This window comes from Eriocheir sinensis, chromosome 23 (genome assembly GCF_024679095.1).
Source record: "Eriocheir sinensis breed Jianghai 21 chromosome 23, ASM2467909v1, whole genome shotgun sequence".
Lineage (NCBI taxonomy): Eukaryota > Metazoa > Arthropoda > Malacostraca > Decapoda > Varunidae > Eriocheir > Eriocheir sinensis.
This window is the reverse complement of record NC_066531.1, coordinates 8599870-8625573: the sequence shown is the minus strand read 5'-3', so window position 1 is coordinate 8625573 and position 25704 is coordinate 8599870.

The following is a 25704-nucleotide window of genomic DNA, read 5'->3' as shown; positions in this document are numbered from 1 at the left end:
CGGATGCGAAGGACTGTGCCAAATGGCTTGAGTACAGGGAGCGGGGTCACCAACCCCGCCACCTCCAAGGGCGAAAGTGAGTCAAGCAGCCTTGACACTCGTCACAACACAGTCGTTCAACACACCCGTAACACGGAGAGAGAGGGCACCGGTCTCCAGGGACGTAAGCGAACAAAATGGACGCTAACCACTCGTCACAAACACGGCCGTCCCTAGCACCCGTAACACGGGGAAAGATAAGTCTGCTCCGGGAAGGGATCGTAGATCCGTGCCTCCAGGGATAAGAGACGAACCAGAAGGACGCAAGTCATTCGTCACGAAAGCAGCTGCTCCTCCCGCCTGTGACATGGGTAGGGAGGACGCCGGTCCGTGAGGGGGTCGTGCACCCGCGCCTCCGGAGACGAAAGAAAACCAAATGGACGCAGGTCAAGCGAACCATATGGACGAAGGTCATTCGTCATAAACACGGCCGCCCCTCTCGTCCGTAACACGGAGAGAGAACGCCGGTCTGGGAGGGGATAGATATCCGCGCCTCCAAGGACGAAAGCGAACCAAATGGACGCAGGTCAAGCGAACCAAATGGACGCAGGTCAAGCGAACCAAATGGACGCAGGTCAAGCGAACCAAATGGACGCAGGTCATTCGTCACAAACGAATGGAGTATGCATCTCACGTGTGGGGGGGCTCCACTCACACAGCTCTTCTGGACAGAGTGGAGTCTCAGGCTCTTCGTCTCATCAGCTCTCCTTCTCCTACTGATAGTCTTCTACCTCTTAAATTCCGCCGCCATGCTGCATCTCTTTCTATCTTCTGTCGATATTCCCACGCTGACTGCTCTTCTGAACTTGCTAACTGCATGCCTCCCCCTCTCCCGCGGCCCCGCTGCACACGACTTTCTACTCATGCTCATCCCTATACTGTTCAAACCCCTTATGCAAGAGTTAACCAGCATCTTCACTCTTTCATCCCTCACGCTGGTAAACTCTGGAACAATCTTCCTTCATCTGTATTTCCTCCTGCCTACGACTTGAACTCTTTCAAGAGGAGGGTATCAGAACACCTCTCCTCCCGAAATTGACCTCTGTTTTGGCCACCTCTTGATTTTTTTTTTTTTTTTTTTAGCAGCAGCGAGTAGCGGGCTTTTTTTTATTTTTTATTATTGTTTCCTTTTTTTTGTGCCTTCAGCTGTCTCCTTTGTATAAGAAAATAAACACGGCCGCTCCTCTCACCGTACCAAGGAGAGAGAGAACGCCGGTCCGGGAGGGGATTGAGATCCGCACCTCCAAGGACGAAAGCGAACCAAATGGACGCAGGTCATTCGTCACAATCACGGCCGCTCTTCTCGTCCGTAACACGGAGATAGAACGCCGGTCCGGGAGGGGATTGAGATCCGCACCTCCAGGGACACTTGAAACACTATTATGCTTACAATTTTTTTTTTTATAATAAAGATAAAATGAATTTAGTAATTTTTAAGCAGCCCATTTAAATCAGATCTTGTTTTTTGGGCAGCATGTTTGTATTTTTTTTGGTTCAGTCGCCAATACATACATATGTAAAAAAAAAAAAAAATTCATTACATAATACATATTTACCCCTCATAGAACATAATAATCTACTTATATATACATTAGATAGAGGTAGCTTTATCAATATTGAGCAAGAATATACTGTTAATCATGTTTCTTAAATGTATGCAATGTTGGTAATAGTTCAACGTGATTTGGCACAGAATTCCAAATTTTAGGACCAGAATAAGCTAGAGAGTGTTGGAAGAATGACAGGTTATGTTGTGGAGCACGGAGATATTCACGGGTGCGGGTGGGACAATTGTGTTGTGGTAGTAAAACAGACTGTCATAATTCTTGTGATATATATATATATATATATATATATATATATATATATATATATATATATATATATATATATATATATATATATATATATATATATATATATATATATATATATATATATATATTTTTTTTTTTTTTTTAAAGAAATGGAGAGTTAAAGGGGACACAAAAAAAAAACATTAATAATAAAAAGACCTCTACTCACTACTCCTATAATGAATCCAATGAGGTGGCCGAAAGATAGGTCAGTTTCGTGAGGAGAGGTGTCCTGATACCCTCCTCTTGAAAGAGTTTAAGTTGTAGGCCGGAGGACATCCTGATAAAGGAAGAGTGTTCCAGAGTTTACCAGCGTGCGGGATGAAAGAGTGAAGATGCTGGTTAACTCTTGCATAAGTGGTTTGGACAGTATATGGATGAGCATGAGTAGAAAGTTGAGTGCAGCGGGGCCGCCAGGGAGGGGCATGCAGTGAGCAAGTTCAGAAGAGCAGTCAGCGTGGAAATATCGATAGAAGATAGAAAGAGAGGCAACATTGCGGCGGAATTTAAGAGGTAGAAGACTATCAGTATGAGGAGGAGAGCTGATGAGACGAAGAGCCTTAGCCTCCACTCTGTCCAGAAGAGCTGTGTGGTGGAGCCCCCCACATGAGATGCATACTCCATACGAGGGCGGACAAGGCCCTGTATATGGACAGCAACTGTGCAGGGAGAAGAAGTGGCGGAGACGGTTCAGAACGCCCAGCCTCGAGGAAGCAGATTTAGTAAGAGATGAGATATGAAGTTTCCAGTTGAGATTTTGAGTTAAGGATAGACCGAGAATGTTTAGTGTTGAGGAAGGTGATAGCTGGGTGTTGTCAAAGAATAGGGGATAGTTGTTTGGAAGATTGTGTCGAGTGGATAGATGGAGAAACTGTGTTTTTGAGGCGTTGAAGGACACCAGGTTCTTCTTGCCCCAATCGGAAATAATAGTAAGGGCTGAGGCTAAGCGTTCTGCAGTCTCCAGCCTTGAGTCGTTAAGTTCCTGAAGGGTGGGTCTTCTATTAAAAGAAGTTGAATAATGCAGAGTGGAATCATCGGCGTAGGAATGGATAGGACAGTTCGTTTTGGAAAGAAGATCATCAATGAACAACAGAAAAAGAGTGGGAGATAGGACAGAACCCTGTGGGACACCACTGATAATAGATTTAGGGGAAGAACAGTGACCGTCTACCACGGCAGAAATAGAACGGTCAGAGAGGAAACTGGAGATAAAGGTACAGAGAGAAGGATAGAAACCGTAGGAGGGTAGTTTAGAAAGCAAAGATTTGTGCCAGACCCTATCAAAAGCATTTGATATGTCCAGCGCAATAGCAAAAGTTTCACCGAAACGGCTAAGAGAGGATGACCAAGAGTCAGTTAAGAAGGCTAGGAGATCACCAGTAGAACGCCCCTTGCGGAACCCATACTGGCGATCAGATAGAAGGTCAGAAGTGGAAAGGTGCTTTTGAATCTTCCGGTTAAGGATTGATTCAAAAGCTTTAGATAGAGAAGAAAGTAAAGCAATAGGACGGTAGTTTGAAGGATTGGAGCGGTCACCCTTCTTAGGTACAGGCTGTATGAAGGCATACTTCCATCAAGAAGGAAAGGTAGATGTTGACAGGCAGAGGCGAAAGAGTTTGACCAGGCAGGGTGACAGCACGGAGGCACAGCTTTTAAGGACAATAGGAGGCACTCCATCAGGTCCATAAGCCTTCTGAGGATTGAGGCCAGAGAGGGCATAGAAAACGTCATTTTGAAGAATTTTTATAACAGGCATAAAGGAGTCAGAGGGGGGATGAGTAGGAGGAATATGCCCAGAATCGTCCAGAGGGAGTTTTAGAAAAGTTTGAGAGAAGAGTTCAGCCTTAGAGATAGATGAGACAGCAGTGTTGCCGTCAGGACTGAGGAGTGGAGGGAAAGATGAAGAAGTGAAGTTGGAGGAGATGTTTTTGGCTAGATGCCAGAAGTCACGGGAAGAGTTAGAGAAAGCAAGGTTTTGACATTTTCTATTAATGAAAGAATTTTTGGTTAGTCGGAGAATAGATTTGGCACGATTTCGGGCAGAAATGTAAAGTTCATAATAAGCATTAGTTTGAAGGCTCTGGTACCTTTTGTGAGCTACCTCTCTATCATTGACAGCACGAGAACAAGCGTGATTAAACCAAGGCTTTTTTGCGTGAGGAGTAGAGAAAGAACGAGGAATGTATGCCTCCATTCCAAAGACAATCACCTCTGTGATGCGCTGAGCACACACAGAGGGGTCTCTATCCTGGAAGCAATAATCATTCCACGGGAAATCGGAAAAGTACATCCTCAGTTCGTCCCACCGAGCTGAAGCAAAATGCCAGAAGCATCGCTTCTTCGGTGGGTCCAGAGGGTGTACAGGAGCGATAGGACAGGATGCAGAAATAAGATTGTGATCGGAGGAGCCCAACGGAGAGAGCAGTTTGACAGAATAAGCAGAAGGGTTTGAGGTAAGGAGGAGGTCTAGAATGTTGGGCCGATCTCCAAGACGGTCGGGAATACGTGTAGGGTGCTGGACCAACTGCTCTAGGTCGTTGAGGATAGCAAAGTTGTAGGCTTGTTCACCAGGATGGTCAGTGAAACAGGATGAAAGCCAAAGCTGGTGGTGAACATTGAAATCTCCTAAGATGGAGATTTCAGCGAAGGGAGAGTGGGTCAAGATGTGCTCCACTTTAGAATTCAAATAGTCAAAGAATTTTACATAGTTGGTAGAGTTAGGTGAGAGATAAACAGCACAGATGTATTTAGTAATAGAATGACAGTGAAGTCTTAACCAGATGGTGGAAAATTCAGAAGAGTCAAGGTCGTGGGCACGAGAGCAAGTGATGTCGTTGCGCACGTAGGCGCAACATCCAGCTTTGGATTGAAATTTAGGATAGAGATAGTAGGAGGGAACAGAGTAGAGATTGCTGTCAGTAGCCTCAGAAACCTGTGTTTCGGTAAGGAAGAGAAAGTGAGGTTTAGAGGAGGAGAGATGATGTTCCACAGAATGAAAATTAGAGCGAAGACCGCGAATGTTGCAGAAATTGAAAAGAAAGAGGTTCGAGGAGTTATCAAGACACCTCTCGGGTCGGCAGCCAGAAGGGGAGTCCTCCCTGGGGGAATTTGTGGTCCCCCCCCCAGTCGGGGACTCCGAGGCTTGGTGAATGTGCGCCATTTTGAAATTTTAATTTTGGGAAAAGGTGTATATGTTGTGAATGTAGTGTGGTGTGGATAAAGAGAGGATCTGTCTTTAGAGAGCATGCTGAACTACTCTCCGGTGTTGGTGAGACAATAGGGAAACGGTTAGTGAGGACATGGGAAGGGTCTTTGGAGGGCTTCAGCTTCCTTCTCACCTCCCATATATACCTCACCGGGAGTGGCTTGCGCCCGTTCGGTAGGTGTCTTCCTACCTACTCCAGATATATATATATATATATATATATATATATATATATATATATATATATATATATATATATATATATACCAATTTGTAATCTATTAATATCAAAAAGTTTTAGGATGTTCATTTTTTTACATAAAGGTTGTGTGTAATCAAAATAGCCACGGTTTGAAATAATTATAATTACTTTCTTTTTTGCAAACGAAATATGGGAAGTAAATGTGTTGGATAAGTGTTACACCAAATTGGTGTACAAAACTGAAAATGTGGTAATACATGGGCATTGTACACACACTCAAAAAACTATCGTTACAGCGGGGTCCGACGAATTTCACACTGAGCAACCCAGCAATCTCGGCAGGGTTGGTAAGAGTGCGATCACCCCCACCACCTCAGCTCTGCCGGGGGGAGCAGGACAGGACCCCGTAAGGGATGGATAGAGAGGAAGGGAGACACTGAGATACCGGATATCACCATAATATTAACGGAGTGATTTGAATGCCACTTGTTTTATTTATTTATTTATTTATTTAATTTTTTTTTTTACATCGCTGCCTATTGCGCCGGTAGGCATCTTCCCGGTGGGGCCTGATGGTCGGCCCAAGGCTTCTTCCAGGTGGGGCATGATGGTCGGCCCAGCCAGTTCTGGCGCAGTTGAGTGTTTATAGTGGCGCCATCTTGCATTGGCCCATGCTGCCCCCCGGAACTCGTTCTTGATTCGCTTGGACGGCTTCCTCTAGAGTCCGGGTTGATGGGTGGTCTTCAGGACAACATGTGGATAGTTTTAAGCCACTCGGCGGTGACTGAAAAATCCGAGGTGGTAGCGTGGGGATTCGAACCCGCGTCGTCTATCACGCGGTGAATGTGGGCCCAGTACGCTACCAGTTCAGCCACCGCCTACCCAGAGTTTAGGCTTTATATTTACAAATTATTAAACAATAATGTTCATATGATATACGTAACAGCAGTGGGTAGAAGTATTCCCCCATGTCAAAGACAAAAACAACCATCAACGCATGTCAGATATAGTTCAGTTCATAAAGTGCCATCCTGGAACTAATGCTTCCACTGAACGTGTTTTTTCTCTCATGAACAAGTTGTGGCCATCTGAAAAAAAACACTTCAAATTGCAACGCTAAAAGCATTGCTGGTAAGAAAGATAAAGTTTAAACAGAGTTGCATGGACTTCTACAGGTTGTTTCAATCCACTCCTGGTCTACCCTTCTCTCTTGTGCTGCCTCATTGCCTAATAAAAAGTAGGAACTTTGCGCGCTTTTTAAGTTGACGAATAAGGAATTCGGAGCGGGCGTTTTGAGTTGCCGAAATTAGCCGTCTCTGGAGAAGAGTAATTTATTAAATAGCTTGCATGCAGGAGTTAATTTCTCTAACATGTTGGTATAATGACTCGCCGATGATTATTACCTAGAGAATTAATCGTATTGGGTGCATTCCATGATTGTTTCGAGACAAGCGAATACCGTGATTCGAGTAGTGCATGCTTATACTTATGAAACCAATGCCAACGTTATCTTACTTTTGGGTGATAAGTCAGGTTTATAATCCACTATAAATATATCATAAGGGTTAGTTAAGTTTTACGTAACCTCCTACGATCAGTGGAGCCGTATGTGGCGATCAGTCAGTGGGATTCACTCTGATATCCGAATCCTGAGTGACTCATTACCGCAAGGTGTTTATCATAGTTTCCTAAATGGACGAAATTTTAACTCTTCAGTTGTGTGTGAGGTGTTAAAGCATAATTTCATCACCCCAAACACTACAGTATTATAGGTACATAGAACACAGTTCAATTAACTTCGACTAAGACTCCACCTGTGTGTTTCATGAAGCGTTACTGTGCCAGCTCAAATTCTACTGCTTTATTTACGAGTCCCGCTCACTTGGTTCAGGCAAGTGAACCCACACCCAACACACGCAGTGATGCCAACATGAGTAGCCTGTTCTCAATGGCTTCGTTCTTGGTGTCAGTTTGTATCGTGCTGAATGTGTGACGATAGTTTTTTGAGCGTGTGTACATTATTTGTTGGACATTAGTTGGCATGAGGTCTGTTACTTGGTAAAGTAATAATATATTCCTTGATAATTTATTACTTAAGGCAGATGTGTGTTTTAAATGACATACTTTCATCAGAGGTAATACCTAACATTGTGCTGCTTAGTTTTTTTTAATAATATTTTTGTTATACTTTAAGAGGTGGAAGTGGGTCTGTTGATTTGTTGGTAAACAACATGTAATACGTTTTATTTAGGTTAATAGTTAGTCTATTACTAACACAGTTTTTCTAAAATTTCAAGGTCAGAATTAGCAGTTTCAATCATAGATGCAGGGTCTTGTCCAGTAATGTATAATGTAGAATCGTCAGCAAAGAGTACTGATTTAAGATGAGGAAATATCTGGGGAAGATCATTAATGTAAATCAAGAATAGAATAGGACCTAGTACACTGCCCTGTGGAACTCCATATTGTATGTTTTGTGGTAAAGATAAGTTATTTAAAATTTTAGTAGATTGTGTTCTATTAGAGAGATAATGCTTAAACCAGTCATGTAATATACCTCGGATGCCATAAAGTTTCAATCTGTGTAGTAATATGTCACGTTTAACGGTATCAAATGCTTTACAGAAATCAATAAAAATACCGAGCAAAAAATGTTGGGAGTCCAGGGCGGTGTAAATATTTTCATCGGAGAGGTTATTCAAAGCTTGGAAAGTACTCATGTTTTGTCGAAATCCAAATTGTTGAGGCGTTATAATAGATTTACTTTCTAGGAAATTAATTAAGTATTTTTTCATCAATTTTTCAGATTTTAGAGAAAGTACTAAGCAGTGATATCGGTCTGTAATTGCCAAGGTTATCCTTAGGACCATTTTTATATATTGGGATTACTGTGGCATGTTTCAGAAGTTGTGGAAATATACCCTGTTCATGGGATTGGTTGAATAGTTTAGACAATGGGATAGCTAATTGTTCATTGTTAGCTTTAATTATAGATACAGGGATCTCATTTGCATTTGATTTTTTTGTTTTTCAAGGACTTTATAGTTGATGTAACATTACTTGGAATAATAGGAAGGACAGACATTGATGTAGGGTAGTCACCTCGTAAAAAAGTAATTGGGTTAGTAGAGGCCGGTGGTATGTTGTTATCAAGGTTAACAGCAATATTTGTGTAATATTTATTGAATGCATCAGTTTATCTGAAAGATGTCGGGGTATTTTGTTATTTACGGATATATAGCTTAGATATATATTTTTTGTAGTTGTTTTTAAGTTGATTAACAGCATTCCATGTTTTTCTAGTATCATTTTTGAAATCTGTAAATATATTCATGTAATAAGACGAGAGCGAACCAAATGGACGCAGGTCAAGCGAACCATATGGGCGCTAATCACTCGTCACACACACGGCCGCTCTTCTCGCCCGGCGGTGGCACGGGGAGACAGAGCGCCGCCGCTCCCAGGGACGAGGAACTTAAGCAAGGCACAAGGAAACAAGGCCAAGCAAATGTGGTCACACAGTTCACTGTGGCAGCAGAGCGGGGGAGCGTCTTCACGGAGCGAGGCGGCTTGAAAGAATGGAGCGTGCCCGGCACGCTCCATTCTTTCAAGCCGCCGTGCGGCACCTCTCTCTGCCTGTATCCAGGTGGCGCTGCCAGCACCCTGCTCGATTGCTTCTCTCGACTCGTTCACCCGTTATTATTTGTTTTTCCAGTGCAGCCTAGACTCGTTATAGTCTAGAAGTTGGGATATTTGCCGTTTTTCTCTAGGCTCTATCGCGAGAGCGAGTATCCCTCTCACATTATAGCTATCGTGCACTAGTCATTCCGGGTTCCCAAAAACATGGACGTAAAGTACACACACACACACACAGTCGGTAGAGCGCTGCGCTGCAATGCTTCACGGCCAAACAGGCGGTGGTTCGGGGCCCCGCTCAGGCCGGATCCTTTCTGTTGACTAGGAGTGATTACTGTCCCCCCTTGAGGAAAGGGGATGGGGTGTGTGGTGTGTGAGGTCCTGGCAGTACCCAGAGATCGACAATAATGAGCACTTGCTCACGTCGTGAAGGTACCTGCTGGCGAAAGCGAGTCCGACTCATGATCAGGCCGCGGTGAATTACACACACACACACACACACACACACACACACACACACACACACACACACGTAGGCAAAATATAGACAATGAACTAAATATTTACAATCAACAGCCACCAAAATGATCAGTATGATGTCTGGATTGTCTGTAGTGAGTAAGTATTTACAAATTTGGAGTAGGGTTTGTCTGTGTGGGAGTAAGTCTGTTACTGTGCGGCACTGGAGGCAATAATGTTCAAGGGTGTTGGCGTTCCGTTGCTCACACAGTTTGCAGGAGGAGTAGTGCGGCACATCATCTTCTTGGGAGACCTGCCACACTGGCCGGTATCCGAGCCTGAGCCGCGCACTCACAACATTGTACCTCCGTACGTGAGGCCGTGTCGGCGGTACTTGTGACGACACTGGAGCATGTTGTCGTGGTGCTGGATGGACCCACTGTTGGCCCGTTCTGCGTCCCTGCGACGCACTGTCTTGGAGAGAGCAACTGAGTATATGCTGTATCGCAGGCACCGGAGGGAGGGCACAGCATCCGTATCATGCAAGTCCAGTGTACAGGCCGCCTTGGCAAGACGATCCACCGTGTCATGATCAGCAAGCCCGATGTGGGAGGGCGTCCACACGAAGGACATGACAAGAGAGGAATCGCGGGCAATGGCTAGTTGACGCAGGACGTCCTGTACAACACTGCCCCAGCTGGGTCTGGGCGAGGAGAGGGCATGGAGAGCAGACTGGGAGTCACAGGTAATAATCCCATTCACTCTTCGTCGAGCAAGGAGAGTTACTGCATCCAGGTTGCCGTGAAGTTCACAGAAGGTGGAGCTCGAAGAGTCTGGTAGCCTGCGGCCGAGCCACTCATCCCCCACAGGCGGCTCCATGGTGGGGGAGAATATGGCACACGCTGCACTCCTGTCTGCCTGCATTGAACCGTCAACGTAGATGTGCTGGACGGCGGCGACTGACGTGGACACAGTGGCGATGGTCTCCAGAGCCAATTGCTTCTGCAAGAGGAGAGGGGAGTCTTTGGAGGTCGGTGTAAGTGTGACAACAGGGAGGGGGACCCGATATGGTGGTAAGCCAGAAACAGCTGTCTCCTCAGGGACGTTAATGGCCAGATCACGAATGTTGTCACACACAGCATTGACGAGGTTGCGGCCACCTTGTTATAGTAGGATATCAATGTATTATTATTATTTAATATCACCACGAATTAGGCATACAATTGTCAATGGAAAAACCCCACGACAGATAGATCACGCCACCTTATAGGAATGTCGTCCGTCAGTGTTTACCGTCTCAGTTTTGTATACTTAGCACTCCGATGGTGCGTGGAGGTCACCTTGACATACGTGACCAATTGTAACAATTATTTTCCAACCTGTAACTCGCCACTCCTTCACGAGAGTCCGACTGACACACAACGACAGTCGCTCTCGCTCCGTCGCTTCTTGTACATAAAGGCTACGAATATAATTCGCCTTAAGGAAGCTGAAGTCTTAATCAACACCCTTTAAACGCCCCCCGACAAGCCCGTTACATTTGGTTGGCAGCGGTCACCCCGCGCCTGTGCCTTCGCTACCTCGTTCTCCTCCAAGCCACGAGAACTCACCGCCAAACTCCGGGGACAGGCGTACAAGGGAAGAAGGAGTCAACGCACCTGCCGTCCGCGGCACCGCACCTGCCGTCCGCGGCAACGCACAATGCGCCAGCTACAAGCATCTCACAAGTCGCCACCTACGTGCAACTCACAAGGCGCCAGCTACAAGCATCTCACAAGTCGCCACCTACGTGCATCTCACAAGGCGCCAGCTACAAGCATCTCCCAAGTCGCCACCTACGTGCAACTCACAAGGCGCCAGCTACAAGCATCTCCCAAGTCGCCACCTACGTGCAACGCACAAGGCGCCAGCTACAAGCATCTCACAAGTCGCCACCTACGTGCAGCTCACAAGGCGCCAGCTACAAGCATCTCACAAGTCGCCACCTACGTGCAACTCACAAGGCGCCAGCTACAAGCATCTCCCAAGTCGCCACCTACGTGCAACTCACAAGGCGCCAGCTACAAGCATCTCCCAAGTCGCCACCTACGTGCAACTCACAAGGCGCCAGCTACAAGCATCTCCCAAGTCGCCACCTACGTGCAACTCACATGGCGCCAGCTACAAGCATCTCACAAGTCGCCACCTACGTGCAACTCACACGGCGCCAGCTACAAGCATCTCACAAGTCGCCACCTACGTGCAACTCACAAGGCGCCATCTACAAGCCTCGAGCACACCAGCTATAAGCAACTCTACAGGCGTCCAGCCTACAAGCCTCGAGCACACCAGCTACAAGCCTACAGGCTCTACAGCCTACAAGCCTCGAGCACACCAGCTTCAAGCAACTCTACAGGCGTCAAGCCTACAAGCCCCGAGCACACCCACAGGCCTACGCAGCCGATAGCGAGGGCCACAATCTACAAGCCGCTCCCCCGCTTCAAGCCAGCACTGCTACGTACCCTGCAAGCCACTCCACGATACGGCAGAGGTATTCACACCTGCAACGAGGAGGCACGCCCCGCTGACCTTGGGACACCCCGCATGCCCCTCGCTCCACAGCTGGCGGCACCACCGCCGCTGCCGGGAGCATCGGCCCAAACCTCTTCCGGCAAACAGTCATCAAGGGTACCCGCGGACATCTCCCGGTGACTGCAAGCTGTTCCCACTACCGTTTCTTGCAAGGCGTCTTCTCAAGAGGTTACACACCCAAGTCGTCTTGTCTGCCACCGCCGCCCATCTCTTACTATAACAAGGACGACGCGGCCATCATACGTCTGGCGGCAGTGTACCAGCTCCCAGCCGCGCACCGCGGCCGCTCATTTGCTGGGTCAGCAGTTTTCAACCTCCATTGCGAGTCCTCCGATGTCAGCCCATCCTCACCTCTCACCGCCGCTGTGGCGGCCGAGGTTTCCTGACGCGCCTACAACGACTGCACGTCACCCAGGGCATCACAGGCCGTCGCCCTCTCCACTACATCTGCTGATTAATCTTGGTATTTGTGGATATTCCATTCTTGTCCAAATTTGCCGACTCGGCTCATTTTCATTATTATCCGTGCAGAGGCACGATTTTTTTTATTTCTGTGTTCCTAACACTGTTCTTCAGTCATAATTGTGAGAGTAACGTTCATTCGCATACGATATTGATTCTTTCTTATTGTTTGCTAGCGAGTCTATTGAGTATAGTGTGAGTTCCCTGATCAAATTTAATCTTCATCAGTGTGCCCTGCCTCCGTTTTCTTTTCACCGCTCGAGAGAAAACGTGAGCTTCAATGGTATACTCACTTAACATACCACTTTGTTTATATAGTTATTCTTTCTATATATACCCATATCATTAGGGCATTCCATTATAGCCTTAACTTCTATTACGTCTAAACAGGCACCTTGCTATACATTCTTTCTTGCCTTTTTAGGGTTTCAACGCAAACTATTCATTCATACACGTTCCGTTTATTGGTTCATATTTACAGCTATCAACATATGCTCCTATTTTGTAAATGATTTACACCATAGTATGAACAAAGACACTCTCGCTAAACTCGGCGACACCTTTAACCAGTTGGCTCGTCCTTCAAGTGAAGAGGGACTGGAACACGATACCACAACCGGTGAATTTACTAAGGTAATCTTATGTTCAGGCACTCATTATTTATCAATTACAGGCCGCAGAATTCGTTCACCCCCGGGTTCGTCTGCATACTTACAACCCACTCAAGGTTCAAGGACACCCTCACCAGCATCCCCTCGCACCAGCCGCAGTATTACAGGCTCAAAGTAAGGCATCTCTCACATGTAGTTTTTGCAAACAATCAGGACATTCTGAACATTCTTGTTTCGCGAAACGTAGGGAATCAACACATTCGAGACGGGGCTCAGATAGGAGGTCAGGAGGTTACAGGGGCGGGCATCATTCATCACACAGGAACCCTAGGCCAAACCATCAGCGGAAGGCTGCCTTTTGCCATATCCACGGGAATTGTTTTCATGATTCAGACTGTTGTTCTGCAATACAAAAGGCCAAGGAGGAACAGAAGTACAAGTCCTCAGCGGACAGTAAACCACACTCCTCTTCTCAGAATAAAAAGACATGACCTCGTGACAGCCCCGAGGCGTACATCCAAGTGTCCCTTAAGGAAAATACTAATTGGGAGCAACTTGACTCCGTCATTGCCGCCTTGGGACGGACAAGCATAATTGCCCTCCCTTGCAAGGTGGGCAACACTTCACTCACCTTAGCGGTTGACACAGGTGCCACAGTCAATGTCATATCCGACTCCGCTTACAGGTCACTGACACGACAAGCGAGTGGGGAAAATTGGCCGCTCCAAGAGAACGACCTGAATGTGATAGGCGTGACGGGCACCACTTTGGGAATCCTTGGGCGAGTACCGCTAACAGTCAGCTTACATGAAAAAGTATGTCCTTTTCGAGATTTCTTTTATGTCTCTAGCAGGTTTGCTTTACCTGTGGATGGGATCTTAGGATTGAACGCCATGAAAGACCTGCACATCGCCATAAACCCTGTAAGCAACGCGATCGTGTATCAAGGCCGACGCATACAGGGGATGGTCAATCCATCGCCTCTGTCAACTGTAATCTCACCCTCAGAGGTGGCAATTGACCAACCCACCACAGACTCAGGGGCTGCCACCGCCCAAGTGTCCCCTCTTACGGTCAAACCACACGAAACCATTGCAGACTTGTGGCGGACAGTAACGGCAGTCGTAGAAGGTCCTCATATAGTTCCGGATCGTGCTGCAAAACTTGTTAAAATCCGTTTGCCTAACGCCCCTCCGGCGGGCAGTGATGTGTGTATCGACGGAGTTCCTCACGTACACCGCGTGACGGTGCAGGTAACTCTTGCAACAGTCAAGGAGGGAGGTTTTGCAGAGGCATTGGTAATAAACACGTCTGGATCCCCTGTATCCTTAAAACACGGTGTTCGATTATGCCAGTGTCTAGTGTATGGGAGAAATGTCGCCCCGGAACCAGCTGAATACCCTTCAGCCCAAGTGTCCGGCATATCCTCGGCGTGTCAGGCTTCTCCCGAACAAGACACAGCTCATTTAGAGGCGTTCCTAAAAGTTGCACACTATTCCGAAATTAAGCCAACCTTAGTCCAGCTTCTGGAGCATTATCGGGGGGCGCTTGCTCTACCAGGCGAGCCGCTTGGAGTTACGCAGTGTGCTGAACACCACATTAAGTTAAAACCCAATACAAATCCTGTATATATCAATGCGTACAAGCTCCCCACAGTCAGAGGGAGGTGGTGCAACAACTTATCTCTGAAATGTTAGAACAAGGTGTCATCAAAGAATCGAATTCCCGTGGAATTCGCCCTTGTTCCTGGTTCCAAAGAAAGACGGCTCTTATCGTCCTGTGATTGATTTCCGGCGTGTGAACACCGCGACCGTGGATGATCATTTTCCGCTTCCGTTCTTAGAGATCTTCTGATGTGTCTCGGTAGAGGAAATAAAGTCTTTACGAGTCTTGATCTGGTCAGTGGCTACTGGCAACTGCCCATGGCCCCGAGTCACGTGAAATAACGGCTTTCAGCACGCCTCATGGCCACTATGAGTGGACGAGGATGCCGTTCGGGCTCAAAGCAGCTCCCTTGACTTTCCAAAGGACAATGAACAGTATTTTAGTTGACTTGCTGGGCAACTCTGTCTATGTGTATTTATACGACATCATCAAGTAAGGACGTACATGCACACATGGAAACACTAAAGCTGTCCTACACAGACTTCAAGAGGTCGGATTAAAGCTCAAAATCACCAAATGTGAATTTTAAAGCCTCGGATCAAGTTCTTGGGGCATGTCGTGGACGAATTCGGCATCCATACAGTGGACGACAAAATAAAGGCTATTGCCGAGTTCCCTCAGCCAACGTCTGCGGACAAGGTACGGTCTTTCTGGGGTGTCGCAGGTTATTACAGGCCTTTCATTAAGGACTTCGCAGCTCGCGCGAGTCCCCTAACCCATCTTTTAAAGAAAGACGTACCATTTCAGTGGCTCCCAGCTCAACAAACGAGTTTTGAGGATTTAAAGAAAGCGCTTACACAGGCTCCGGTCCTTGTCTTTCCGGATTTCAAGGACCCCTTTCAGCTTTGTACCGACGCTTCGGCTAGTGGAGTAGGAGCCGCGCTGATGCAAACAGATATGTCCGGCAAAAAGCATGTGATAGCGTTCGCCAGTCGAGTACTTACAGCTCCGGAAAAGAACTATTCTGTTACCCACCTAGAGGCTCTTGCCATTGTGTGGGCTCTGAAGCATTTTCGTGACATTGTGATGGGGTACAAAATTGTGGTGTTTACGGACCACGCGGCCATAACTGATCTTTTCAAGGTAAAAAACCTACACGGTCGTCTGGCAAGATGGTTCTTAACGATCCAAGCATACAATCCGGAGATAAAATACATCACCGGGAAAACAAATGTGGTCGCAGATGCCTTATCTCGGAATGTTCCGATAGGCGCGATTACCACCCAGAGGTCATCCACAACTTCACTTCACCTGAGCTACACTGCTCAGCGTGACCACCCTGTGTGGAAGAGGTTAATTTATGCCCTCGAGTCGGGAGACGAATCAAACCTTCCTGAATTGCCAGTTCCTTTTCACAATTCTTCCTATCAGAGGACAACCTCCTTTGTAGGTCATGGCCAACCAAACCGGTACCTATAGACCAACTGGTCATCCCAGACATATACGTCCCCGTGACGCTTAAGCTGGTCCATAACACACCCATTGCGGGTCACCCAGGAAGAGACAAGACGCTATCTGTCACCAGACGAAAATTCTACTGGCCCACATTCCGGGTTGATGTAGAAAAACATGTCGCACATTGCGTCGTTTGTGCTAAGCACAAGGGGTCCGTCAAAGGGCCAGCACCTATGTTGCAATACCCAGTACCAGAGGCGCCATGGGATGTTGTTAATATAGACTTACTACAGCTCCCCCAGAGCCAACATGGCTCGCGCTACTTATTGGTGTGCGTCGACCAGTTCTCTAGGTTTCTAGTTCTAGCGCCTCTCAAGGACAAGACAGCCACACGCGTGGCCCATGCCCTCGTGACTCACGTGTTCTGTCCACATTCGTCTCCTCGAATTCTTCTGAGTGACAATGGCACCGAGTTTAGGAACTCAGTATTGAGCGAAATACGCGCTCAGTTTAACATCACGCAATCCTTCATCACAGCTTACCACCCAGCTGCTAATGGGTTGGCGGAGAGGGCTAATAGTAAAATCTTACAGGTCCTCAGGCCTATCGTGAACGATCTCCACGATAACTGGGAGGATTGGCTATCGCATATAGCCGCTTCCATAAATACGTCGGTAAACGACTCTACGGGAAGTCTCCTACTACATCTTATATGGGGTGGAGAAACGTCTTCCGTACGACTTCCTTACAACCCCACAGCAACCTCTCTACAACATTGATAGGTACGCACAACAGCAGATGCATATGTTTTCCAAGATACACTCAGAAGTTAGGTGTACGTTAAAAGCTACGAAGGTTGAAATGATGTCAAAACAACACAAACAGGCCGTCCCGGTGAATTTCAAAGAGGGTGACACAGTCATGATTAAGCAAGCGGAAAGGAGTTCGAAACTGGGGGCTAAATTTGTGGGTCCTTACCGAGTTGTTCGGAATGTCAGGGGAAATCGGTTCGAGGTTCTCGAGTCGAATAGTGGAGTCAGTCTAGAAGTTCACAGTGATCGTCTGAAAGTAATTCCCTCACCTTTGGACCTTGATATTGGTACTTCCCCCTCAGAGTCAAATGTTCAACAGGATAATCCCAACACCCATAGCTATAACTTGAGACCACGGGTTTAAATACTTCATTCCCACCACTTTCAGATCATGATGTTGCGTTTTCTGATCATCTTGTTGTCCCTCGGCTCCCTGCTTGCAACAACACCCATCCACCTGAAGCCTGGTGCCCTCACGGCACACATAGGAAGGTCTTCCTCATAGAAGATGTGCTCCTCGTAAAATATCCATATACTTCCTTGACCAACACCACGGACACAATCAGGATAGTCTCAGAAAAACTACTCGGCATGGCAGACGCTATCCGGGCTACCAAGACTAGGGAATCAAAGGCTCCTTCTAGTACCAACTCTCTGACTCTTTTCAACTACTGGAGGATAGGATTCTGTTCTTACGGGAAAAGTTGATGAGGTAAACATGGATTATAGTTTTCACTCAGTTCACTCTCAGGTAAAGAGGGGTTGCTCAACATCGTTGGGTCCGCCTCAAAGTTCCTTTCGGTACGGCTACCGACGAGGACGTTCGCGATTTGCGGGACCACTACGCTCATGTACTTTCCTTTGCTGCTCGAAATCGCAGGGTGATCAACGCCAATTGTAGAAAACTTGCGCAATTGCATACTAACATTGAGGAACTGCTAGAGCAGACAAATAAGATGGTAGAGGTTATCAACATAGTTGTCAAACAGATCGACCAGGTGAATCAGTTTCTCCTCCTAGATCAGGCCTTGCATGTATTGGAAAACGTCATTAGCTCCGTCGCAACGGCAAATCAGCAGGTTATTAGCAACATGGTTGATGCAGCGCACGGTAGAGTCACACCTGCCTTGTTCCCTCTACACGATTTGAGAACGACTGTCCAGATCGGGTATCAAAATTATAGCCTAACACCTTTATTCACCCCGGACATGAGTCAGTATTTTTACCCCTTGATTGAGTCCAGCCTCACCCCTCATGCCATAATCATTCATGTTCCATTTCAGACGGCGGACGTGTTTGAGGCACACGAAATTGTTCCGTTCCCTTTTTCAGCAAAGGACAGTGTGTTAGCCCTGGACACGTCCCCGTCTCTTGTTCTAATCGCGAAGGATTTCGCTCTGTATTCAACGGGTAGCTACTCACTCTTGCAGTATTGCAAGGAGACGGTCTTCGGGCGATTCTATTGCTCTGCGTCTCTCTTTGCCTTCCTTCCAGTTCGGGGAGGGGTATGCGAGATCGCCCTCACCCGCGTGAACGCGTCTGACGCTCTTTCCCTGTGCCCTTACAAGCAGCTACCACCAACGCCTGTTTTCCATAAGAACTTTCAGGGTCTGCATTATTTTTATTTCCCTCAGTCCTTCTATGTATCGGTCATCTGCCCGGAGGGTACCACTTATCAACGGGTTACTGGTCACTATGCCATAGCGGAAGCATGCTATATCCGCTCCACTAACATAACAACGTACCCGTCCCGGATTCGTCTGGTTTTCACGGCCAATATTTCCCATCGAGTGTTTCCTCTACGGTCTCTCGATGACATTCATTTCTCCAGCATCTCGTATGTGACTAATTCCCTTAATTCATTGTCTTTCGCGAACAAAACAGAGTTTGCGGAAACCCTGGAGGAAACGCTGCCTGATTATTTGCATCTCCCCTACCTGTACCCTGGATTTTTTGTACCAATGTTTCTGATGTTCGTCAGTCTCGTCGTCATGTGCTACCTTATTAGGAGAAACTCTGTCCTGCACGATTATTTGGTTGTGCAGACGCGGCGACTGGATGCCGGGAGGCCACTGGCAAGGTAGTTTTCCTTCTCTCAGACAAGTCAGGGGACAGAAACCTGGCTGCTCCTCTACTTAACATTGTACTGTGTTTCACTACTGTATTTTTTTTTTTAGGAGCTAGATCAACGTTTCATTGTCTGTAACTATGCCAGTTGATAGTTTCTTATACATGTGTCCTTATATTTATCTTTTGAGAGGTTTCTTATGTTTCATGTCACACACGTTGTGGTTTCCCTCTCCCTATTTATATTATAATTCCACATCTGTTCTTCCATAGCCAGTGTTTTAATATAATTGTATCATAGGCAGTCTGCTTGACAAACTCCCTCTATGTATGTTCATGGTACCTAGACTGCTATTTCGATTTTTATATATCGCGAGGTCGCGATCACTGGTAGGTGACCGAGCAGTGTTATAGTAGGATATCAATGTATTATTATTATTTAATATCACCACGAATTAGGCATACAATTGTCAATGGAAAAACCCCACGACAGATAGATCACGCCACCTTATAGGAATGTCGTCCGTCAGTGTTTACCGTCTCAGTTTTGTATACTTAGCACTCCGATGGTGCGTGGAGGTCACCTTGACATACGTGACCAATTGTAACAGTTATTTTCCAACCTGTAACTCGCCACTCCTTCACGAGAGTCCGACTGACACACAACGACAGTCGCTCTCGCTCCGTCGCTTCTTGTACATAAAGGCTACGAATATAATTCGCCTTAAGGAAGCTGAAGTCTTAATCAACACCCTTTAAACGCCCCCCGACAAGCCCGTTACAACCTGGTCGAAGTTGGAGTCTGAGTGCGTTTGGGTCGAGCGATGTTCTGATGACTGCAGAGAAGTGCGGAGCAAGGTGGGGAGAGCGGAGACACTTGACCGAGAAATATGTCACATTGGCGTAAATTATATCTACAAGTGGAGGCAGGTCAAGTTCCGTCTGCATGTTGACTATGCGAGTGGAGAGAGGACACCCCAGGATAAACCTCATGACTCGATTCTGGAATACCTCAAGTGGTCCTAGTGCTTTTCTGGGCAGATGACTTAGTGCAGGGGACAGATAGTCAACGACTGACCGAAGGAACAGGATGTAAAGGGTCGTATTTTAAAACATTTCGTCGCCCAAGTTCACATATTTGACATGGCTTTCGTAGGAGCTGTAGGCCTTTCCAGGGGTAGTTTTCTGACCCTGGTGGTAGTTTGACCCTTCCTCTGTGCCATGAACCTTGAAAAACACTCATGAAAACAGATTGATCCCCTCTTTGACCTTTATAAACAGTTGATGTGAGAAGCGATGGTGTCTTAAAATACGGCCCGAAGAGTCCTCAACACTTTTTTTTTTTTTTTTACGTCGCGGCCTATTGCGCCGGTAGGCTTCTACCCGGTGGGGCCTGATGGTCGGCCTAAGGCTTCTTCCCGGTGGGGCCTGATGGTCGGCCCAAGGCTTCTTCCCGGTGGGGCCTGATGGTCGGCCCATGGCTTCTTCCCGGTGGGGCCTGATGGTCGGCCCAAGGCTTCTTCCCTGTGGGGCCTGATGGTCGGCCCAGCCCGTTCTGGCGCAGGCGAGTGTTTATAGTGGCGCCATCTTGCTTGGATGGAGACATCTGTGGCACTGGTGGCAAGCCACTTGATAGGGGAGAAGCGGGGCTGCAAACGGTCTAGGAGGTCCTTCACGATGGGATGGAGCTGTTGGCGAGCGGGTATTGCTGGGGTGATCCGGACTTTTGCGCCCGGGTATGTGTACTCCGTGCAGTGAGGGATGGCATTCCCACCGATGGTGAACGCTGGCAGTGCTCTGAGGTTGCGGGAGGAGAAGATCCTGCTTCTTTCCGGGAAGATGATGAGCCCACAGGCGGTGGTAGACACATAGAAATGGCGAATAAATAGCTGAAGATCATGAGGTGAGGTCGAATGGATGCAGATGTCGTCCGCGTAACAGGTGGCAGTAGTTCCAGGGATGGCAGGAAGAAGATAGTGTAGACGGTGCATCAGGACATTGAAGAGAAGAGGACTTAGAACACCACCCTGTGGGGTGCCAAGCTCAAATCGTTCCTTGGAGCTGCATGCACCCCTAAAAAGACACGTGAGGTGCTGGTACAGAGATAATCCCTTATCCACTTTAGAAGGCTTCCTTAACACCGAAGTCCACCAGCTGGTCAAGAATAATATCCCTGTTGGCTACGTCGAAGGCACTTCTGAGATCAAGGAAGGCAACCACGCTAGTGGGGGAGAGGCGGGTGTAGAGTTGACGAGGCAGTGATGAGTACTTCGTTGTGGAAGGAAGCCATACAATGATACAGACTAGGAGAGCTTATCCTTTTGGCGATGCATGAGTCGGGCAAGAAGGATGCGTTCAAGCACCTTACTAAAGCAAGACGTAAGGGAGATAGGCCTGAATTTATTGGTTCCAGGTTTTGGTATGGGCACAATTAAGCTGGAGGTCCAGGCAGAGGGAGCATGTCCTCGGAGGAAGCAAATATTGAAGAGCTTTAATAGAGGTTTACCAGGAACTTTCTCAGGCAGACGAAGCACTTGGTAAGGAATACCGTCATCGCCGGGGGCAGTGGTGTTTGTACAAGCAAGGGCACGTCGCAGTTCAGTCTCCGTTAATGGTAGCTCATCCTCCTCATCCGAATTGAGCAGTGCAGCCATCAGGCGGAGGTTGCGAACGTTGCGTTGGGAGGAATGTGCCTCTTGAATATGAACAGGAAGATTACATACTTGAGACTGTGCGGACCAAGTACTGATGAGGTCCTGGGCATATTCCTGTGGGCTGTGGTGGATGGCGCAGGTGGGGGTTTTCTTGATGGTCCTGTTTATTAAATGCCACATGGTCCCGACGCTAGTCTGATGGTTGATAATGTCTGTATATTTGTGCCATGACTCGGTGTAGGCGCACTTCTGTAGGGCAGTCAGGTCGTCCCTCGCCACCTGGTACTGACGTAGACGATCCGGTGTGGGTTGTCTCTTGAAAGGCAAGCCCAGCGTCAGCCGCAGTCCTTTCCGCTTGGGCAATGCGATGATCCAACGTCCAGGCATGGGCTACAGGGCCTGACAACATAACGGCTGTAAAAGTCATGGGTGGCCGTCACCAAAGAATTGTACTAGTCGTCAGGTGAGAGGAAGTCAAAGGTGGGAAGATGGCTTGAGATGTACGAGATGTAGGTGGGGCAGTACTTTGGAGGGATTGAGATGCGGGTGCGGCGGTGAAGGAGTGGAGGGCGGGCCGGAAGGGAGTACTGCAGACTGAGGGCAACATGGTCGGAGAAGAGTGTATGAATAGACTGGCAGTTGACACGGGACGCCACAAGGCCAGACGTTAGGATGTGGTCCAGTGTGCCCCCACGCGCGTGTGTGGCTCCACCAGTGTTCCAGCGGGTGAGGCGGTAGCGGCGGATGTAGTTGAGCAGAGGCAAGCCATTGCGGCTATGCTGGGATCACACATCTGCGATTTCGCTCTGCGACGGTTGGCGATTTTGAAAATGCACGAAATCGTGGGATCATCGCCATTGTCTCTGCGAGTTTGCCTCTGTTTCAACTAACAGATCCATGGCGAGGGAAGGTCGTTCGCCTATACGCACACGAGGGCGACAGGCGAGGGAACGTCGAGGTGAATCGTGCGTGAATGCGCGCGACTGTACGCAGAGGAGCGCAATTTTGAAAATAAAACCCGTTGCGACGGACCGCGATGAACGCAGTTTTTTTCTGGTATTCAGGTTTTTTTGAATGAAATCAAGGAAACTTATGAGGCAATGTGTTGTGGAGGAGGCTCTAACGTTGCCGAACTGCCTCTGATCAATTTTGTAATGAATAGTATCATATGCCCAGCTAAACACAAAGTCTTCACAAAGTAGGCTCGGGATTGGAGTGATGGCAATGGGTCTTAGTTCATTAAGTAAGGTGGGGCTGGTGACTTTGGGGATGGGAGTGACGAATGATGTTTTCCTATCTGTGGGGCATTTGCTCTGAGTGAGGGAGGCATTTATAATGGAGGCAAGGGGGGTAGCAAGTTCATAAGAAATCTCCTGATAAAGCTTTATGGGTAAATCTAGAGGTGTGGTAGACCTTTTGAGTTTGAGAGATCCGAGCTTTTCGGCAATTTGAAACTCTTCCACGGCGGGAGGATTAGACTGGAAGGGTAGGTAGGCGGGGGGGAGGCAAGGTTTAGGGGGGGAAGGCTTTGACAGAAGGAGGAAAAGTGAAAGTTAATCAGTTCAGCTATCTCAAGGGGGAAGGAGGAGGAGGAGAGAAAAGGGAAAGCCGACGACGGGTTGCCCAGGCCACACAAATGGCGTATCTTGGAGAACAACTTGCTGGTGTTATTGCCCTCCAGGTGTTGTAGTTCTTGGGGGTAGTACTCCTTCTTCGCCACTGCGATTTCCCTGATGACTGTGTTGCGAAGGGCCCTGTATCTTGCTCGGTCCGTGTGGAAGGCGCGGTTCCTTTGCTGCATTAAGGGCTTAATCCTGGAGGTCATCCAAGGCAGTCGGCTGGGTGGGTGTGTTGTGTCTTGGTGGGGAAGAAGTGGTGATACGCCTGAGTGATGGTGGCGAGGTAGTTGTTCCACTTCTCCGTGACGTCACGAACGGTAAGGACCTCGACCCAAGGATAGCCCACCAACCACTGCCCAAACTGCCTAATCTTGGAGTCAGGTGTCGGGCGGGTGGTCCTCTTGACCGTTTCGCACCTCCGTGAGATGGTAGGGGAAGGCGTCCATGGGGCTGATGGGGGTAGTACCAGTCCGTCAGGTCAGTGAGGATAAGGTCCAGCGTGTTCCTTTCGTGCGTGGGAAAATTAACAAGTTGTGTGAGGCACGGATGGGCGGTAACGTCCGCAATGTCTAGTTCGTTGAAGTCCCCACACAACACGAACTTAGCGCCGGGGTACCTAACACGTGTAGCGTCCACTGTATTGATGAGATGGTTCACTAACGCAGGGCCGGAGGGAGAGTGGGGTGGATGGTACACTGTACAGTGTACATAGTATGATGGTGTCAACCTGGCGGGGGTGGCGGAAGGAGGTGGTTTTGATCCACATTGCCTCCACCTCATCGGGAACGTCCACATTGAGCAATGAGGGGTTGAAAGTGTTTCGGCACCACACTAGTACTCCACCGCCTCTCCTGTCCTCTCTGAGGCGGGAAAACACACTGTACCCGTCCACCTGGCACAGCTCATGGGTCATGATGGTTTTCATCGCTGTCTTTGCAGTCCCTCATCCCTCTATTAAAAAACACCTAACTTATAGGGTTTGTATGTTAACAAACACAGATAACCGTTTATATCACTAATTATTATTTTTTCAAATATTAGAATAATGAAATAAGAGGTAATAAGTTACTATTTTTAGCAGTGATAAGTTAGTGCCGTCACTATGCCAGGGGCCACTTTTGCGGCACTTTGGTGGAAATAGCTATCTATTTTGGCAAAGACAGGTATAACAGTGTTGGGGTAGTTATTCAGGTAATGATTCAGAATAAGTTTATGCGTAACTGCATTGCCATGTACTAATTTTCTACAAAATTGTACAGGTGGCGGCTCTGTACAAACACACCCTCACTGATGCTGAGGAGGCCATGGCGCAGGTGCTGGACCCTGCAGTTGTAGCGGGCATAGGATCTGGTTTAGAATCAGATCCTCGTCCAACACCTTCTGTGTCCGCAGGTAAATTATGTTATGAAATGTACTCATGCTAATCTTTGTATTTGGTAACCTACGTAACATTAGTCTTTATGACAAGGGCTACTAACTTGATATATTTCACCATAAAAAAAACAATAATGTAGTGAAAAATCTTGAAATGTTTGTCGTTAAGTGCTGGGAATCGAACTCAGGCCTTCATAATAGTAGTCAGCAGGGCAGCAACCCAACTGAGCCAATGATGAGCTATAAAGTCACTATGCCAGGGGCCACTTCTGCGGCACTCGCCGTAACACCCCAGCCCCACACTGTGGACTCCATATGAAGGAAAAGTGACCGCACTCATCAGTTGCTCTAAAGGCATGGGTTCTTTTTCCCATAACTTTTGTTGTTTATCTTGATTTTTTAACACATTCATTTGTTTTATTTGGTATAGATTATTTTATTGTTTTGCTCACCAACTCTTGATTTCCAGAGAAACTTAATTATGAAGTAAACGTCCACCTTCACTGGTTCAGTGCAACACAACTGATTAGAAAATCAACTTGACCTTTTCACCTTCATGTTTGCTCAGGCGGAAATTGCAAAGCTTTTATGTAGTTTCAATTGGGTTTAAGGAGAGACCACCATTCTGCATAGAGTCTGTGTGGTCTGAACATATATACCTTAAGTTGAGCAGACATATTTGTTTTGGTTTTCCTAAAATTCCTAGCTACTCATAATGAAAGCACAAAATAAGATATCATGCCATGTTGAATTACTCTTATCATAACGATTTTTACGTACAGCTACTGCAGACACAGAAGTGTGTAGAATCTTCCTTTCGGAGGATTCTATGACACCCGCACCTCTGCAAGGCCCACCACAGCCCCCTCCTCACCATCCCCGCCCTACTACTACTCACCAGCTGGCCCCTCAATTGGCACCTGTACACTGTGCCCCAGAAACTCAATATCCCCCTGATGTAGGAGCAGCACCTCCCCACGCTTCCACCAGCAGACAGAGGAGGGTTAACTCACCAGTTGGGACCAAAATGGTGGAAATTCTAGAAGATATCCTTCTTGAAGTGAGGAGGCTAAGTGG